The sequence below is a fragment of the Ornithodoros turicata genome, unplaced genomic scaffold (genome assembly GCF_037126465.1).
Source record: "Ornithodoros turicata isolate Travis unplaced genomic scaffold, ASM3712646v1 Chromosome21, whole genome shotgun sequence".
NCBI classification, from domain to species: Eukaryota; Metazoa; Arthropoda; class Arachnida; order Ixodida; family Argasidae; genus Ornithodoros; species Ornithodoros turicata.
The window spans coordinates 1,372,588-1,390,105 of record NW_026999337.1 but is presented as its reverse complement, the minus strand read 5'-3'; the positions used below and the strand labels follow the sequence as shown (position 1 = coordinate 1,390,105).

At 45.2% G+C, this 17,518-nt stretch overlaps 1 protein-coding gene across 1 annotated transcript in view; it reads left to right on the top strand.

Moving 5' to 3' along the window:
- Positions 1–3,988: 3,988 nt before the first annotated feature.
- LOC135373116 (membrane frizzled-related protein-like) overlaps positions 3,989–17,518 on the top strand; it is a 608,751-nt gene continuing 595,221 nt past the window's right edge. The window contains exon 1 of the mRNA XM_064606387.1: positions 3,989–4,140. The gene's annotated coding sequence lies outside the window, so the exon portion shown is untranslated. The remainder of the gene's footprint in view (positions 4,141–17,518) is intronic.

Below are 17,518 nucleotides of genomic sequence, written 5' to 3'. Positions count from 1 at the left end.
TCTCTTATTAAGTAGGTCGTGGTTCGGCATCGGTCGAAAATCTACTTCGCTATTTTTTTTCGTCCGAAAAGTGCTTAGCTATATTAATGTAGCGAATTGTAAAGATCAGCGCTGCTTGCGCAGCTGCGGAGGATTCGGCGACGAGATTAGCTTGACGTCACTCCCTAACAGAAAGAGAGAGAGGGCCTCACTCAGAGGAGAAAGGGGCCGTCCACCGCTGCATCCCTTTCCTTGAGGTCGTGCTCGGATATACTATAGCAATGGGACTGATTTCCGAAATCTTTAGTCAGGCACAGTCTCATGCCCGCACCGCGTAGTGCCCCACAATCTTGTAACCTAACCTGAACTAGCCTAACTAAAAAACGCTTCCCTGACCTAACCCAAGGCTCATACCTTTCGCAAGATCACCCATCCGAAGCCGTTAGGCTTAGCGTGGCCGTGTTTTCCCGTGGTTCAGATGGTGTTATTGAAATGCATATAAAAAAGGTTCTGGACAACATAATTTTATAATTCTTATATTTTTAGACTCGGTATATAGCCTTCTTTCACTTCCATGCATTAGTTGACTTATAAACACCCTCACTAACTTTTAAAAGCCACCAGTCCTGCGTACAGGCCATCTATCGTCTGTTCTTGTCATGTATTGCATCGAGTAGCAGGTAAACTGAGGGCACTATTTCGCCTGGGATTTTCCACACCGTTGTGTGCGGCCAACGAGGAATAAAATGACGTCATTGTTTCGAAATCGACTGGAACGGATGGCTTCGTCCCTTTAAGCACTACAGAAATTTCTGTGATGTTTTTGCAGCCTCAGTTTATGCATATTCTCGTGATTTTGCTAGGCGCGGGTTTCCAGTGGTCGTACTCCACTGCTCATTTCATTTGTGCTTTCTAGAACTAATCCCATATTTGTACTACTTTCCTTCTGGAAATAAACTCAAGTAACTCGTCATCTTATCATATTGAAATATCATATTATTATATTCAGTTACACCACGGTGTAACTGAAACATTTGAGTTTGTATAACTTTTCGGAGTATCGCTACCTTTATTTGAGTTACCATTATGATTTTGTAACTGTAACTGTGATTTAATTACTTTGATGAGCGTGTAATTATAATTCTATTATTTCTGGAAACCTATTTTTATTTGTCTGTGGGAAAGTCTACCCCATTGTGCTGTTTTGAGATGAAATTTGTACAACTTATTGGTTTTTGGAATAAAATCCGGAAACTAAGCACAATTACGCCACAGAAGCGAAAGCGCTGGCTATAAAATTGAGTTATAGATAAATGGGTGCGAATCCAATTTGAACACTTTGCATGGTGAATCTGAGCATCACAAGGAAGCGCTGTTTGTGCTTAGGTTTCGCCCAGAACCGTCACTTTAATTTCAGGCACAAAGATCGCTGCGTTGAAATACCGTGAAAAAAAAGTGCGGGCAAGCGGTAGAGGGATTTGCCACATGACAGCGAGTGAGAACGTTCTTGAGGCCAGACGATAACGGCAGCCGTAGAACATCCCCCGTGCCTGTTCACGTTGTTCAGTAATCTCCACGTCGCTGGCGTCATTTAATGGTGGTTGCCAGACCACTCACTCTGACACGCGATCTTCTGGTAGAATGCGTGAATTACATTCCCGAGTGTAACGTTCGGCTCGGTTCACGAGAATGCATCTAAATTGGTCGGTCGGGACTTCTTCGGACGTCGTTGTGTCGTGCTCACCGTTGCTTCAAGGCGCGTGGCATCGAAAGAAGACAGGAAGGTGACAGCACACGCGAACGGGACAGTGCGAGACGTAATCGCGACAATATCCCACAACGCGTGCCGAGCTCTAACGCATGCGGCGTCAGGGTCAAAGACCAGCGAGGTCCTAGCGGAGATCCTAGCGGAGCATGCCGCTCGATGAGGTGTCGCTGGTATGCCGACGAGTGCTATCGCAAACTAGGACGTCACGCCAAGTGTATTAAGTAACAGCACACTGGGGGCTGTCCCTAAGAGGAGACATTGAACACTGCCGTTTTTGCGCTTGAACACATCATCTGAACACATCTGAAGGGTAGAAGTGAGCGAGCACCGTTGCGTGAAATTCATTTGTTTCTTGGGATGGGGCTTGGTGGAGCATCCGTTTCGCCTCTTCCCCAGGGCTATTCGTCTACGCGGGGGACATGTGCGAAATCCCCCCCCCCCCCCCGTGTAGTCTTGATTTTCTTTTTTTCTTGTGTCGTCTCTTCTTCTCTTTCTGATGCCTGTTGAGGCGTGCCCAGGAGGCCGAACTGCACTTCCCCCTTGACCCCCGTATAGGCCGGTACTACTTTTCCCACCTATCCTTAGATAAACTGCTGCGAAACAGAACGCTGCGCAGACAAGCCGACATCTATAGTGGAGCCTGCGAGTGTACCACGCGAAACGCATGATTTATTTTCCGATTTATTATGTGAGAAACAGCGGTAAGATAATTGGCACCTCTTCCGTCAAAAGAAGCTCTGAGACAACTCCCGTGGATCTACGCAATTCCTTCTCGGCAATGGAAATATTGGGGGGGTGGGAGGGGTTCGAACCTACCGCTCGAGCTGTCGTCATCAATTTAGAAGAAACCTACTGAATTTATGTATTACCCCTTGTTGGCCGGTAGAAAACTTTATGCAAGTTCTATTCGTAGAATGTGCGGTGGCTCCTTCATTCATTGGGAACTCTCCTTCGGGATTTGCGGGAGGATACCCAATACTCGCCATCTGGATGCCGCCTTGTCAGGATGTTACGGTAATGCATTCCATGTGGCTTAATGTTGCCTTTACTGGTCACTAATATTTAACCATTTTGCTTTGCTGTGTGCCATTCAACTGATTGTCGCTGCACTGTAGGAGTCCGGGGCTTCCGCCAAGCTACATGCATGGGTAGCTTTTTGCTCCGGCTCCACCACATTGTGGAAACAATAAATAAATAAAATATTATTTGACCCTATACAAGCGAGGTGTCAGCTAGTCCAAGTCAGATACGTCAGAACGAGCGAAGAACATCCATTGAATAAGAGAATAATTGAATAATGGGCTGTGCTCATCCTTCTCGGTTTCATTGTCTCATCTACTACAACCATCCTACGATAAAAGGAAAATGGTGGCTCTTTAAACAGTAATGCAATATTGCGCGCGTAGAGCTCTCTTCACACGTCCCAATTGGATATGTGCTGACTTTAGTCGCAAGGGCGTTACCGTTGGCTAGTGACATTAATCTCAAATACGGAGGTGTTGCAAGCGTTGAGACTTTACTGTATCCGTATTACTGTAGTTGAAGGGTCTCTAAATCGGTCGCAGATAATGCTCTGGACAGCTCCAATATTGTTACGCTTCTTGTCTATTTCCCTTGATTTGATGCGTTCCTCATGAACATCCCCTAATACCATACTGATTTGATTATGCAGATCTGATTACATATACTAACGAATAAATAATATCAGAATGCATCATATTTACCACGATGTCGCTGTACCCCACTAGATGCTTTTTTTTTTCCATATTTTTGCGTTGATGCTGTATAGCCCCTTGTGCGCGTGTTTCCCGCAAAGTATCTGTGTGCCCGGCGCGCCCTTACAGTAATCTGTTGTTCTAGAAGTGACTAAATCAGTGGATGTGACGAAATCAATAGCTACAGCGCGAGGAGAGAATTTTTCAATTACCAAATTGCTTTAAAGATTATATGACCGATACTTTTTGTCAGTTAAGCTTCAGCGTACAAACGCGAGCATAACTCGTAGCAGGTATGAAAGAACAAAAGGGATTTCTAGCTTCGGGAAAATATTATTTTATCCTGCGCTGCGCACCCATGATTTGCTTCACTGTGCTCTACATGAGCGGTTTAAAATGCCCGGAACGTGAACGCCTGCTGCGCCGCCAGAACCGCCGTTGCTGCTCGTGGCGCCCTCTGGCTCGAGTGAGGAACGGGCACAAATCCCGCGCCTCCCGGCGCACGCTGCCAGTCGAGCCCATTGAATTGTGTGTGAAAGGGTGGTCTGTGCGATGGAGCTCCCAGGGATGCACGGTGCTGGCTCCGTCGATTGATGTGCGCATTTGTAGAGGCCGTGGAGAAGCTCAGAGAGCGACCGACGTTTTAGCCCAGCAACAAGCAGCCAGTTCGCATCGGTGGTATGTACCCCGTTTTGTGTCTTCCCCGTCTGAGGTGAACTCAATGTGCATTTTCTGCTTCGTTGAAAGGTTGTAATGCAAAGGTCGTGCTAGAAAGGAATTAGAACTAAACGCAAATGAAGCAATATGAAAGGCAAAGGCTAAGAACGTTAGCATCGGTGCTTTGTGCGACATCTGCAATGATTGCAACATATCCTGCAGAAATAAAGAATAAGAGTGGCGTTGCTAATGGTTTCGTTACTTCACTGTTTGCTCCTTCGTATGATCGTGTGTCCAGCACCGACATTTGCCTTAAGGTGTCCGCCGAAAAGTACTTAGAACAGCAGAACCGGTCTCTCTCCTGATTTTCCGAGGGCAACACTTTACGTGCATGTCAAATGTAAGGGAGAAGGCTTCCTGTTTTCAACAGCCATAAGACAGAACAATATGATTGTGAGTCCCACACGTCTGCATACCGGACAGTGTTCGCAATCAACTTCCGTTTTCCTTATGGCGAATTCCGCTGGTCAATTTCAGTGTAATGTGCCGGTGCGGGTTCAGTGCCGAAACTAATGAAATTTAAACGGAACAACCAATGAAAGAGGAAGCACGTTGCGCTCAAGCGACTAGTGTAATATACACACTGGAGCCAGTGTAGATGTACCAGTGAAATTCGTGATAGGTGGTCAACTCCGTAGGCGCGAATCGAACAGGGTGTTTTGCCTCAATTAACTCGGAAGACGAGGTGAGGATGGAGCGCTGTCAGATAAATAAATTCACAGTGCGATACCAAGTTCCTTCACAACTGGATCGTGGAACCTACTTTTCTAATAAAAAGATAATGAAAGATCGTTGATGAAACTCTATTGTAGCAAGAGCACACACACCACAACACAAAAGAAATAGAGTTGTATGAGCATGAGGGTCAATCCCTGTCATGTCCGTAAAAATATATTTATTTGTGTAAGAAAATAGCTCTGATGAAATATTGTGCGTATCGTAAGCACGCTGAATAGTTAATATATAGTTAATTTGTCTATACTGTAAGTGACATATACGGGGGCGATTATATCGTTATTTTACTTATCGATTATCGTAATTTATCTGTTTCATGATCGAATAATAATGATTACTATTCTGCCATTGAAAATGGTATAAAATGAGAGCATGAGCACCAGAATGGTTTACACAAGCTTCCCAGAATCCAGCTGTCACACTGAGCTCCTTCCTACATGTTTCGCGAGTCTTTCTCAGTCACTCAAGTACTCAGCTTATTTCCTATAAAAGTCATCATAACGACAGGGTTTCTTATATGGTACAACGTCTTCGTGTTAAATTACATGTTTTAATATCGCATAAAATATATTATGTAATATAGTGCATGAAGTGTTGTGGCCTTCAAAGGACAGCTGAAATTGCACTGAAGCAAAGCGGAATCATTCTCCTTGACAGTAGAAGGATTTACAGCTGTCTAAGGTGAGAGAGAGAGATCTGGCTTCCAGCTTGCCTAGTGGTGTATGTCTGGCTTAGACGTGTTTTGCTGTCTCAAAAGCGTACACCTCTTAGTTTCAACGACTCTGGAGACGTGGCGTAAATTCTGAATGACGATTTTTCGTTTTAACGATGGTCTTCATTGGGAGAAGCGGCATACACCCAAAACATCTACCACGTATTAAAATTATGCAAATCCTACTGAAATACTATCGTATCGAGTCATCACAAATATAAGCGCAAAATCAAAGTACTAAATTGAAGCGTCCAATAGGCGGCATTTTGGTATCCTCCCCGAATATGAGCTTTGTCTCTTAATGGCCGACATCGGCAGTGACCGTCAGGCAGTCGCCGGTCAGCTATAAACTTTCTCGTTAAGAGTCTGTCGCCCTCAGGCATGCGCGGTTCCTGTTCTCATGCAAGATTCCAAGTCGCTTTGCACGGCTTATTAGCATGTGCGTAAAATATGCTACACCATCTGGACATCAGACACGAAATTCTCAATGCAGTAACTTCACGTGTATGGCCACAATTGTTGCTCGTGTCAGAGAAAGAGGGGGAATGGCTGTCGTCATGCGTGTTTGACAACAAGCAAACAGGAAGAAGAAGAAAACGTACATAAACGCTAACAACAACAACAACAACTTTATTTTCGGCCTTGGAGAGTGGTACATAAACGCTCTTCTTCGAGCTGAGTCTGCAAGGCATATACGATATTGAAAAGCTTCTCATTCATTTGGCACATGTACATGGATTGCTACGGTTGTTTGTTTATGCCGTCCAATTGGCGGTCGATTTGCTTGTTCATATGGAAGCGCAATGTGCGTGTACGCAGGGAAGTATGCTGTGACAAAGGACGAACAAGTCTCACACAGCAGCTTTTAAAAAGGATTGAACCTCCATGGATTCCATTATCTAAGCTATGTGATTCAACAAATCCGCCCTGGCGACCCGACGATGTGCGGTCGTTGAAGGACTGCTAAAATGACGACGCTTACCTACAGCCAGAGGTGGGCAAATGCCTTCACGATCTTTGCCATCATCTAAATTTTCGTCACAGATGTTTTTCATCACCTCAAATCTATCTCATTTTTGGGTGGACTTCGTTCCTCACCTCACCTCACCTCAACCTCATTTTAAAATTATTTTCCTCATCTTACCTCACCTCAATTTGTTTCTGGAAAACGTTCCTCAACTCACCTCACCTCAACATCTTCCAGAACACTTTTTACTCACCTCACCTCATTTTTTTCTTAAAAATTTTCCTAACTCTCCTCACTCACCTCAACCTTCATTCTAAAGTATCTTCCTCACTTCACCTCACCTCACCTCAACCTTCTTTCTAAAATATATTCATCTACTTGTTATAATTTTTGCCTCGCCGAGCTCACCTTAACCAGTTTCCGTAAAACGTTTTCAGTTGACAATTGCTCTTTGAATTAGGAGTGGCGTCGCTCATAGCCACAGTTGCTGCGCGGCGCCAACACCGAATCAAAAAGTATTAGGAGGGGTTAGGCGTATACGTTGTAGTTGGCTTTTTACTGCTTCGTTGATCGATTCCTGACAACAAGTTACAAGTACCCACAACTAAGATTCATGGGCTTGCTTGGTTTGTCCTTCTTGAAACAAGTATCCACTACATGTACGATCAGTAAAAATTGGACGTAGGGTACATGGGTAGAGAAGTTGCACAAACCGAGCAATTTTGAGTTGTTTTTCATACTGGCAAGGCATGAATGGCTTTTATCGAATATGTCTCAAGCGAGAATGATAATGGAGCTGCGGAAGTCGTTTTTGGGATGGTATGCAGCTATACTTCGAATTACTTGTATATTTTGCATTTTTGTCGGTTATGACTTTATATTATCGATCAATATTATTTAAATAGCGGACGTATTCATTTGTAGCCAGAATTCGGGGACCTTTTCTTCATGACCCTTGTTTTGAATCAATCAGGCAGACGTGCTGTACGGATTACTAGTGACTTATGTGTTCACTTACTAATTAAATTACTTTATGTAGACACAGACCTCTTGTACCTTTTCACCTAACTTCATTGCCGTACTAAAGGCTCAATATTTCAATTTGTGGCAATACGGAATATATGCCATTATTTGCGCTTATTGCACTTAAAGCGCGTGTTGTTGCCTCCATTTCTTACATCAGTCTCTGATAAAGTCATTGGTTGTCATGTACTGTCGTTCCAAATAATACGTAAAAGACATCTGCTTACAGACTGTTGGCTTCTCTGTTCTGTTCTTCTGTTGGTTAAATTGGAGGAGGCGCCTATCTGGGACAAGGTAATCTGTCCCAGATAGGCGCCTCCTCCAATTTTCAACAAATCAATGCACCGAATGATATGATTCGGAATGATGGCTAGCTAGGAGCGTGCTATGTGGTGAAGTTCTGTTTTAACAGTGTATAGTTCTTCTGTACGCTTGAGAGCTCTGAAATTTGGGCGCTCGCGTAGATGCGCTCGCCTCCCCCCCGTATTACGTGGTACACTTTCTCATTTCGCCCGCGTTCTTTCTTACCAGGAAACAAATCTCCGCGCAAGGCATACGCTCTAGTAAACAACAGCGATGGGTGTTTCGCCACACGGTCTGCAGCTTCACGTCTCGGCCCATAGACGCAGAATTAAAAAGTTAGCTAATTGATTGCGCCTAATTAATTAATCAGCCACAATGAAAATAATACGGGGGATTAGTACACGCGACTCCTCACAATATTGTCCAATTTTCATTTGCTCATGACGTACTGTGCATGTTTTAGACACCGACGCATATTAGCTTGGACAATCTGTATAAATGTGCAAAACGTTCTCGTGTGTACATGGATAATAAGCACAAAAGTTACGTGGGTAGATACGCAAAATGTAATACATGTGGAACATAAGTTTTGGACATCATGTGGGAGTCCCATTATTTCATTTTCTGCCAACGTATGCGTTCCGCAAGGATGTGAATTTTGCGAGCTCTTCATTACGCGAAAAATGTCGCACGGGGGAGTGTTCCGGAGGGTGGTCACAAGTCGGGGAAGAGAGTGAAGAATCAACGAGTCTGTGAGTTGGAACTGCAAACATTTTTCATGGGTAAGCTGAGTGAGTGTGTTTGGCCGAGGACCTCAGTACGGAGCCCAAATAAAGCATCTTGCGAAATAATATCGAGTGCCCTTCCGTCAGTAGAGTCTTGGAGGCTGAGTTTCATTTTAAATGAGGCCAGGCTAGAGTCAGCACAGTAATCTCTGCTTATAAATCGTGAAGCTTCGTTTTCAGTGTGGATTCGAAACAATGCTGGCGTATTTCAGCGCATAACTTATTAATGTGCGAGACGCGAGGTGTTCCACATTTGAGGAAGCAATGTATAACTGGCGACGCGAATATCCCAGTGACTCATTATATTTTAAATATGACCAATCTATAAGGTCTCCTTGTGAGAACTAATAACAAGACCCTGGATTCCTTTGCAAATGGCTCTTTTTTCTTCTTCGTGCTGTTCTAATAGTGCCTTTTCAATACACGAGCGCGAACTGGGTTCCGGGGACCCTCCTGTATCGATTTCATAGTGCCTATGAATGCCTATTCTGACGTTATTGCCTAATTTTGCGGAGATGCCTAAAACTCCGACTAAACATCGAGAAATGCCTAAATGACAACGGTCAACAATGCGAAATTGACATCGGTCACATCGTACGTGCTTTTCAACTCATCCATCGCTTGAAAGAAGCGAGTATCTCAAAGATGTTGGAATGTAAGCTGAGAATCCGCCTTTTCAGAAAGAGATGGGGCCACCGCTCGACTAACTGGCAAAGTCGTCACTTGTTGTCAATAATGGCGTCAACTAAAACCATGTGCGTGCTGTCTCCTTTGGTGATAAAGGGTTGTATTGTTGACTGATTCGATGAGTAAAGGGTTATTGGGCATAACCTGAAGTTCGTGGAAGGCTCGGGATGCAACATTGTACCTTGGGGGCCACAATGTTGCCTGGGCACCTGTGATGACACGCTTTCATCACAGGCTGGAACAAGGTTATTACCGGTGTTTTGTGCCCGAGCAGCGAGTAAATATTGGACTTGTTGTTCCGCTGTTGGTTTAGTTGTTTGCGCGGAAACCAAAAAAAGTCAAACCTGTTCCTTTTGCTGTACTTTGCTTGCAGCTGCTGAACGAGCATGCTGCTGCGATCTTTATGAAAAAGTCTTTCGCTCCATAAGTTAAAAAAATGTCGCCTCTCACCGCAAAAATGTGCAACCCGACACCATGCGCATACGAATGGCAGACGACGAATGACCGCCAAATTGTTTCACTGCAGTCCCGATAGAATACGCTACTGTCTTGCGCATGCTTAGTTAACATTTTATGAAATGACCCATAGAAACCGGTTGCCCGGTGCAGTCGCTTACTCGTCCTTTCTCTCCTTTCGGGCATTGTGTTGTCGACTGGGTGGCTACTATAAAATATAGGCACGTTTCGTAACGGTTCTGTTGCAATCTACAACTCGTAGATCTGTTCGTTGTTTACATGTAGAAGAATCCCCGAAGCATTTTTAATTTCCTCTTCTTCTTCCTTTCTTTTTTTCATTTTTGTACAACAAATTTGACGCACGACAAAATGCTGGCGAGGGGGTGTGACGTACGAAGGTATGTACAGGTCCGGTACAATCCCTATACAGTTTCGCAACTTGAGGAAGCTGCCCTCCTCGCGGGTCGTAGGTAAACGAGCGAAAGTGAAACCGCGTCCAGTGTGAGAAGCCTTGATCCCCCGCATATGCCTGCTATTGCTAGCCTTGTGGTAATGAAGAGAACGAAATCTAGAACACTAAACTTAAAAAGTTGGAGGAATAAGAAATCTGCGCGGTATACTAAAGCCTCCGATGCTGGAAACCAACCTCGCATATCCCCAGTATGCTGCCCGTGACAAGTCCTTCTGAGAAGTGTCGTGGAACCAGCTAGAGTGGCTAGATGCCTTGTGACCATAGTAGTTTCATTTCGTGCAGCAAGAAGACAGTCACAACTCCCATTTACTGCATTGTTCCCGCGGATGAGAGACGAGACTGATGGAAATGATGGGTGGCTTGAACTGTTTTTTGCAGTTTCAGAGCAGCATATTTTTAGGATCAACAACTTCTTGTGCCTATACTACTAATTTTAGGGCCTAAATCGGCATTTTAGCGCATTTTATGGCGCATAAAACAGGGTTTTTTGGCGCTTAAAAATCCGGGGTCTAATAATAACACCTAAATATCCACATCTAAAGCGAATTCACATATGTGAGAGCTATGAATGGCGAGCGCGGTATTCGCGAGCTATTTACGTTTGTCAGTGTTAATTTCCATTTGCCATTCAGAGCACCACGGATATGGGCTATCTAAATCCGTTTGAAGAGCGGTGCAGTTTGATAACTCGGGAACCTCGCGCGGAATATGGCACAGTCACAGGCACATAAGCTGACCCTGGAAGATACGCTTCTGTGCAAACCACTTATGTAGATTAGAAAAAGGAGCGAACCCAGAACTGATTTTTTAGAGTTGAGGACAACAAGCTTAGTTCGGGATTGTTTAAAACGACACTAATTCACTCATTGTTCAGTGGGCTTCGCTTTCATACACGAGTGGACTACGGAGGAGACGTACTATCAACTCGCCTGGACACCACCTTTTTATTGACTCGTAAAGTCCCTGTTGCCCCCCCCCCCCCCCCCGTCTTGGGAAAAGTTACTTTGAAAAGTAACTAAGTTAGAGTTACAGTTATTCCAGGAAAAAGTAACTAGTTAGTTACTTTGCTGCATGCTTTGCTTTACTCCTGCATGAATAGGTCTTGTGTGTCTTGCAACGAACTTTGAGGTTGACATCCGCAGAGGACAGAAAGGTAAACGTCCCCTGCCAAGGAATCATCCGGGCATCTTCCATGTTGCACGTCGGTGGACCGACCACTTCCAAGTGTCATCGAAGTGGCTCTCTTTATAAACAATATTGTACAGCCAGTGAAAGTGGCTATACCATTGATATTGCGCCCCGTGCGAGAGTTCCGCTCATAACCTAGCAGCAGGCTTCACATATCTAGAATAGCCTCCTGTCGAGGTCAAGCAGCAAAGAAGGAGAACATGACACGTGCTTACTTCTTTTGTGTGCTTCAGTTAGCTGGAGTGGAGCAACAGAGGTTCATTGTATCTGTGCGCTTGTTGTCCGTCGTCGTTCGCTTTTGAGTCTGATGGTGACTGCAATTGACCCAGAATTCCAGAGGGGAAATCATAGTGAAAATCTACAGTTTCGAAGTAAAGTAACTAGTTTCTGAGAAAAGTAGCTAGTTAGAGTTACAAGTTACATCATTACAGAGGTACAAGTTACAGATTTCGCGACGAGTAACTATTTACTAGTCACATTTTTTGTTAGTAGTTACTTGCAACTGAAGGTGCATTCTTTTTACTTGCTCCCTCAGCCCCCGGCGCAAACGGGCAGCACCTCTGCATTCTTTTCACAAAGTGCAAGCTGCTCTTTTGCACTTTCGCGTTCTTTTAATAGTGCGCCATCTCTGTTCCAACCCCCCAAACCCCTGCACGGCCTTGAGAGTGGTGCAGCGGAGCGCGGCAAAAGCAGACGATCGACATGGAGACTGAGGTCAGAGGTGTTTTAGATGTTTTCGCGATTCTTCACAATGATGGAAGGCCCGTCGTGGAAAATGGAGAACATGTATACGTCAATGGATGTAAGTATATACCAAGTTAAGGACTCGCGCCGTGTCACGGCGCACAGAGCTCAGACTACATGGATGCTGGTCCAGGAGATGGCTTTTACAACAGCCTCGAAGTATCGATGAACGCGGAATGCACGCCGTACCAAGTCCCTGATAGCAGCATACGGCAGGGAAAAATCGAAGTTGAAGAAAAAGTGGCTACAACACAAAGGAGGCCCTGATACTGTCCCTTACGCAAAAAGAACAACGCAGAATTTGGACGCAGCTACACTACACTGAGCAACAGGTTTTAGAGTTTTGAGAGGTCATACAAGAAAACGAAGGCACCCAATAATAAAGGTGTCCATTGTGAGAATGAGGAGTAAGGTGTGGTAGGTACAAGTTCATGAACAGAGTAATAGTTTGGATTCTTTCACTTTAGGGAAGTGCAAAACGTTCTCGATCGCGAGCACCACATAAGTCCTCCGTTTCTCATGGATCGTGGAAGAGTGTAGTGAACCTTTCCGCCGAGTCCAGCAGGTTGGCAATGGCTTGTCAAAACACCAGTGAATTCCTTATCTTTTCAGGCAGCTAAACCAGACTGCAAGTGCAGTTGACGGAAGAATGACTAGAGCCCTGCTGTGCACACACACAGCGCATACTTATCAAGCGAGCACCTAACAGAACCACAGGCCGGCAGAACCAATCCCGGATCACACAAAGGACTTACAACGTTGCTACGACCCTCTTAAAGCGTATCAGAACAAAAATGCTGAAACGCTGAGACTTTTTCGATGAACTACGCGCAATTCGGCGGTCTGCCACGTGGGAGCTCGCTGGAATGCACAACAAGAGTCTACATGAACCATTTATATACATACTTCTTATTATTTGAGTCACAATAAAATGGGCGGACAACTACTTATCGCAGCAGGTACGTTTTGGTCTCTTACAGACAATTTGTTTGCGCATTTCCTTCGCTATTCCCTGACTTGCGACCACTTAATCTGGTTCTTTGGCCGTCGATTGTTTGTTCTGAGGCAGGTTGTGGATGTCATCAGCCTCTGTGCACATGTTATGGAGCACACATGATCCCATTGCAACGAGGCACACTTGGTGGATGCTATCTGCATCAACATAGTAGAGGCGCACAAACCTTTGCTTTAACACCCCAACAGCGTGTTGTATTGTTACTCTTTCCTGGGAGTGCACCAAGTTGTACTTCTATTGCCATGATGGGAGCGCTTGTCTAATGCTTTTCTATTGAGTCAGAAGCGACAGGAGCGGGTACGCAGTCACCTAAAATGTATCAAGGTGAAAAACCGGGCGTGTTGGTGTTGATCTTGCATGAGGAACTAGCACTGGGAACGGGACAGAGAGAAGAGACGACCTAGCACCTGTCCTGTCGTCTCCTCTCTCTGTCCCGTTCCCAGTGCTAGTTCGTCATGCAAGACCTAAAATGTACCAGCCACGCAAACATATTTAGAGAATTGACTGAAATGTTTACTTAGAGAGGGATAAATTTGAACGGAGAGACCATACCAGCACACTTCCTGGAAGCGTCTGCAAATAAATAAATAAATAAATAAATACGCTGTTCTTCAGGATTGGCCGTTGAAACGTTGTTCCTCACAGCCTTATGCGCGGACCTAGGGAAGCCAACCAACACATCAAAGAACAGAAACATCTCCTTGCCTCTGAGGAGCACCGGAGAGGAGGACTAGTCAGGACGGAAACGGGACAAGAACCGACAACGACGACTGACTTGTCCCCACTTATCGCGTGTCCGTCCTGTCTAGTCCTCCCCTCCGTTGCTCCTCAGACTCAAGGAGATGTTTTCGTTCAACCAGCTTGCTTGCCTCCTCTACTTACGTTCAACGTCAAAGAATTTCATTTGATGATCGCAGATGACCTGCAGTACCAGTGAATGGTACTTCTTCCGGTTGAAGTACGAATCAGGTGACTGACGGGGCTTTCTGAGTTCAATGTAGTAGCCATATACGCATCCATGACGTTTGGTATTGCAGGTCTCTTCGCCTTCGCCCGAAACTCTTCTTGAATTCTTCTCTTCGTCTTCTTGTGCGCGGCGCTCTTCATCGGGCGTCGAGCACACAGGTCACGTTAGTGTGGACTGCCGACTCAGTCGTATTAAACTTGTCAGCAATCTTTACGATGAGGTCATCAAATACCAGGTAGGATAACGTCATGAGCATTACGTTCTGGGCAGGTATCTGCGGCCGGCCTCGTTGCGTCTTGGGATAGTAACCCTGTATTCACACGAGTTAGTTTTCTGCCGGCTAACGCTCAGGCGACAGCGAACGTCACCGCTCTCTGGAGCCGCGTGACCGGCGGTTTTCCCCGCGTCACCACTTTCTGATCCCCGGAGCCTCAGTCGGAGGCAGCCGGATATTTTGTCCTCCAGGCACACACTCTGACGACCGACGGTGTTTGCCGCCGCCAGAAGGAGCAGTTGACGCAGCGGATAGGATCGCGTTTGCTTTTTATTTCATCAGGATTGCTCTGCATGTGTCCCATACAACGGCATTCACTGTACTCTGGCCAATTCTGAATTGGAACTCCAACGATGCTTGGCTTTACCCCGAAAGTGGTGCAACGACACACTGCCGCAGCAGCATCGGAACAATTGGACCTTTGTATGCAATAAGGGGATAAGTCGAAAAATCCCAAACCGAGTAAACGAGCCTGATCTGATTGTCCGTCCCACTGACACACATGCATTTCCCATTTCTTACCCTCCTGTAGCGGGCCAGTAAATTGCAATACGGTCTTCAATTTTCTTTGGCAGGTACATACTGGTATGTAGATGTCATCGCAGCAAAAATAGTAAAAAGGGATAAGTCGACTTATCCCCTTATTGCATACAGAGGTTCAATTATGCAATGCATACATGGATGCCTATGAGGCAGTTGTGCATAGGACGCCTGTTCTCTCTGTGAGGCGAAATAGACACGGAATACCAAGTATAAATTTGATAAACGCTGATATTTCTTTCGCTGGACATACACTGACTACACATAATCATTCACTTTTCATTTCCATTTATTTTCATTTTGCGCTACAGCACAATTGGAGGAGGTACGCCAAAAAGCAGCAAACGCTGCTTGACTAGCGCAGTACCCCCTTGCATATGGCGTACGCAGCAGCGTGCTAAAGAAATGTATTAAGTTTCACTACTGTACAATGGTAAGAAAGAAGACCTGATGCTAACAGAGATATATACAGTGGTTACAACACGTTGTACAGTGGTATGCAACGCAACATATGACGAAAACACAGAACAAAAACATCTTTGTAGAACACAGAACATATCGCGAAGGCTCGCGGGAGAAGCAGAGTAAATGTTAATATTCGCAAGCAAGAAACGGTTGGGAACTCTCGCCATTTGGTAACTCAAAGACTGTTCCATAATTCGTCCAATGAAATTCGCTTGTACCTTTCTAATGCATGTATAAAAGCATAACAATTGGCAGCTACTCTTCCTACCGAAAGGAAATACAAATTGAATCGATTTAATTTTATTAAATTAATTATTGTCTACCTGTAGCTGGATATCGCAGCGTCATCGCCAGTCGATCACTTGTCGGGACGCTGTCGCATCTATATCGGTGCTCAGCAACAAGATATGCTTCATTCGTTTGAAAATAAAATCAAGTGTGTCAACGTTCATTCTCAAAATACTCTCTTACAGGCGTTCGGGTCGTCCACACGGAGATCTGGCTTAAGGCAGTTTTACATTCCATAGCGCTTCTTCAGCATCTATTCTTTGACACATATCTTGTCCCGGTTTTTCATGTGAATGCACTCTGCTTCATCCACAAGGAGCGCGAGTACAATAAGTTTTATCTCTCATTGGTCCATCCTAAGCTAGACACAGAGGAAATGCAAGCGCGAAAACGGAAACAGAAAGGGATCGGAAGACTGACAGCTGTCGGAAAACTGACTCGTGTGAAGGGTAGTGAACGAGCGGGCGTCTTCAGACGCGTCGTGACCTCGTTTATCTCGGATATCTCATCTTACATCTTCCCGACTTGCTGCCGGCAGAAAACTGACTCGCGTGAATACAGAGTAACAACGAAGCGTCAAACATTTGTGAGATTAGTTTCACGACGTCGGGTGACAACCGAAACATTAGTAGTTAATGTAACGATGAACCCTATTTTTGTAGTATAACGGGATGCTCGTCCGGTCGTATCGTATTACAACGTCGGTCGTTGCTGCAACAACGAACAGTTCGGTCTTTTCATCAGAACCCGAGTCAAAGAACTCCACTGAAATTGAGGAATAATCCACGACATCTGATTGAAACAACACCGCAATTTACTTCGCTGATCGCGTCAACAGCAGATGAAGTCTGCTGTCCCGCGTTTTTTTCACGCCACGGGGTGGCTGCACCGTTCAAGAACTTTTTCCTCATACCCCTTACCCGTCGGGGAAACGGGGAAAACGGGGCTGCACTGTTCTTATTAAAAATAATGTTCCTTAAGTTACTTCTCAAGACAGCCTCCAGCGTCATCGACGTGTGAGCGCGTCCGGAGCGGTGTGCGTCACTCAAAATTGACACTCCACTCTGGATCTTTCCGTGCCAGTCGTACCCTTGTCGAAGTGACACACAGTCGCATCCATACTGCTTCGACGTTTTGCGATGAATATCCGCAGGTTTATCGGCGTCTGCACACACACACACAAAGACGGATTATTCAAAGTTGTCTCTCCCTAGTAAATGCTAAACAGGAAGCGGCCACATTAAAACTGCTGTGGTCATGTGACATTTCCCACAAGGCCACCGGACCGAAGTGCACAGCTCCCTCGAGTGGTGCAGCGCAGCCATTGGAGGGAGCTGATTCATATGCCTCTCTTTCTAATTTCTTATTGAGCATTAAATAGTGCCGCATAGACACGAGCTGATAAGGTCTTACTTTCAAGCCATCACAAAGGAACACCTGCTGCTACGAATAATTGGAAAATTCCTTAGCCGCAATATTCTGATCGCAGTGTGTTGTTGGAGTGCACCAAGTTGGAGTGTCAACAGTTAAGTCTGAAAGTTTTAAAAGGAGGAAAACTAAACGCAAGTGCAACTGCCGCACAAACGGAATCACGGAAAGGTGAATTACTGGTATAGACGCGCAGAGCAACATTTCCTTCGTCTGAGGAAACTATGAGAGCTGGATGTGTTGGAAGAACGGTCAATATTTTGTAAGCGTGCTCGAAAACGTATACAGTG